We start from the raw sequence: 2,960 nt of genomic DNA, 5'->3' as shown, positions 1-2,960 counted from the left end.
AAAAAAAAAAAAAAAAAAAAAAAAAGTGGTCGTTTTTTTGTTACGAAAAACAGATTCGAAATATCTCCGGAACGACTGGCTATTTTGATAAATGTCAGGAGAGATTTTTTGTTGGAAATTCAATTCTCCACAAAAAAGATTTCATGACATATCTCGATAAACCCAGTAGTTTCGGAGATATCGCGATTTTTCCGGAGAAAAACCAAATTATATAATTTCAAAAAACACAGATTCATCCCCCCCATCTTCAACAATGAAATAAAAGGTACTTTAACACGAAACGTTGATAGAGGGATTGTAAGAATCTATGCAAGGGTAAATACGAAGTTCTATAAAATTTAAATACAGCTGTCTATCAAATTCTAAAAAAAAAAAGAATTCGTCGTTTTTTTTACGAACAATAGATTCGAAATATCTCCGGAATGATTGGCTATTTCGATAAATGTCAGAAGAGATTTTTTGTTGGAAATTCAATTCTCCACAAAAAAGATCTTATGACATATCTCGATAAACCCAGTAGTTCCGGACATATCGCGATTTTTACGCGAGAAAAGCCAAATTATATAATTTCAAAAACCGTACAGATCAATAATCTTCTCTTCAACGATTAGATAAAAGAATTTTCGACACGAAACATTGACGGGGGAATATAAGAGTATGCAAGTTCTGTCGAATTAAAATACTGACGGTGGTCTCTCAAAGTCTCTCTCAATACTAAATCCAACGTGACACCATCAACGAGTGCATGGGTCCACAGGAGGTCCCATGGTGGGGGAGAGCGATTGAAATTGTCATTCCATTGGACAACAATATCAAAGAAATCTTTTTCAACATCAACGAAACTCTTCACGGAACTGGAGATCCCTCGAAACGAACGGTTTTTTATCCAACGCGAGCGATTATTCTCGTTATCATTGATTAAAAGTGAATGGGAATAATCGGAAGATCATTCAATGCTCCGAGGAACTGAGCGAAATAAATCTGCTTACTTCCCCCCCCGGCGTACGGTATTCATGACTGAGGGAAAAGAGAGCTCACTCGTGTTTTATTTATTCCTCGGAAGCGCCGGAGATGCAGGCGTGCCATACAAAAAAGGCATAATCCATCTCCTGGAATAACGTAAGAACGCACTTTTTAAGGTGAATATATTGCTCCGTGCTCTCGAATGCTGCTGAGAGGATTTTCTACGCTTTTAGGCAACATCTCCCGCATATTGAGCGCTCATGTGGAGGAATAAACGTGGCAAGGGATAAGAACCTCTGACAAAAATGAATTATTCATTGTACATTTTCAAGTTTTCAGCGTACAACTAAATTCTCGGGAAAATAAATACGAGTTGTTTAGGTTTCTCTGGGGATGTGCATGGGAAATCTTCGTTTGAATGGGTGCTTGGGAATCAATTGTGATTGAGGTGTTAAAAATGAAACTCTAGGAGGAAAAAACGTGATCTTTTTGGGATTTTTTCAATTGAAATCCTCAGACCTTTCGTGGCGGAATTATTTTACGACTGAAAATCATAAAATTGAAAGATTCGATTTAGCCCATTTTCAACGATAAATAAATGAATAAAAATAGTAGTACACTACTAAATCCGACAAATTCTCCGAATTAAGCTCAAAAGGGAAATTTTAAGTTTGAGGATATCCAAGTACTTTGACTAGTTTTTCTCCGGTGAAGTGTTTTTCTATTTTTGTAGTCGAACATCAGATTTCAGTTGAATCTCGATATTGAACCGTTAGAGAACATTTTAAGAATCTGACGAAAAAATTATAAAGTTTACTTTCGGAGGAAGATTGATAGAATAATTAAAATAGCAATTTATGAGAATTGCGAGCATTCTCTGTAGATAATTTATAATCAATCAATTTTTCATGTAAAAATCATTTGTTCGGAATCATGAAAAATTTATTCATATTCAGAATTTAACCAAAATCGATTTCATACTTAAAAAAGTAATATTTCGGAGAGTTGAAACAATGTCAATTATTTATTTATAAACAACGAATGCGTTTCCAGGATTAAAAACTCATTTTATTTTTAAAATTTGCTGTTCTGAACTTGAATCTCAATACTGAACCGTTAGAAAACATTTTAAGAATCTGACGAAAAAATTATAAAGTTTACTTTCGGAGGAAGATTGATAGAATAATTAAAATAGCAATTTATGAAAATTACGAGCATTCTCCATAAATAATTTATAAACAATCAATTTTTCATATGAACATCATTTATTCGGAATCGTAAAAAATTTATTCATATTCAGAATTTAACCAAAATCGATTTCATACTTAAAAAAATAATATTTCCGTGAGTTCAAACAATTTCAATTATTTATTTATAAACAACGAATGTGTTTCCAGACATTAAAAACTCGTTTTATTTTCAAAATTTGCAGTTCTGAACTTGAATCTCGATATCGAACCGTTAAAAAATATTGTAAAAATCTGAAAAAAATTAGAAAGTTTGCAGAAATCGATCTTATCCTCAAGAAAGACTCAAGAAGACTTCCGAAAGTTTAAACAATTCCAATTATTGATAAACAACAAATGTATAAAAAACGAATAATTCCGCGTAAAACAATTTCAATAACATTCCTGCTAATTCAAATTTTCCTCACGCAATTCAATTCCCAAATTTGCTGACTGAAACTGGTTAAACCTAGTCTGCCCCCCCCCCAAGCTCTAAAACCGCCCGAACAGCCTCAAGAAATCGAAAAAACCCTTAAAAAACGGCTTATCGATATCTGAAATCCCCATTACTCCGTCTAATTACCCACGCACTCCGGGATTTCCGAACTCGGCCCATCAAACAGCAACATCTCCTGCAGCAAACACGCGACTCAAAAACCCGAGAAAAACACCCTCCCGAACCCTCCGCTCCCCGCGCGATTTTTTCCTCGATTTTTCCTCACCCATAAAGACCCAACACAACTACCCAACTACTTCCCCCCCCCCCCCCCA

The 2,960-nt window shown here is 34.7% G+C and overlaps 1 protein-coding gene across 2 annotated transcripts in view; it reads right to left on the bottom strand.

The window, feature by feature from the left end:
• Positions 1-2,960, bottom strand: part of LOC107045041 (cytokine receptor) — a 24,907-nt gene that overhangs the window by 20,743 nt on the left and 1,204 nt on the right. The window contains exon 1 of one of the 2 annotated variants that reach the window (XM_015267144.1): positions 688-763. The exons of the other annotated variant lie outside the window; for it this stretch is intronic. The gene's annotated coding sequence lies outside the window, so the exon portion shown is untranslated. Of the gene's footprint in view, positions 1-687; positions 764-2,960 lie in introns of those variants that run through there. 2 annotated transcript variants of the gene reach the window in all.

The sequence above is a fragment of the Diachasma alloeum genome, unplaced genomic scaffold, assembly GCF_001412515.2.
Source record: "Diachasma alloeum isolate Michigan unplaced genomic scaffold, Dall2.0 Dall_scaffold_00865, whole genome shotgun sequence".
NCBI lineage: Eukaryota > Metazoa > Arthropoda > Insecta > Hymenoptera > Braconidae > Diachasma > Diachasma alloeum.
This window is presented reverse-complemented; position numbering and strand designations above follow the sequence as displayed.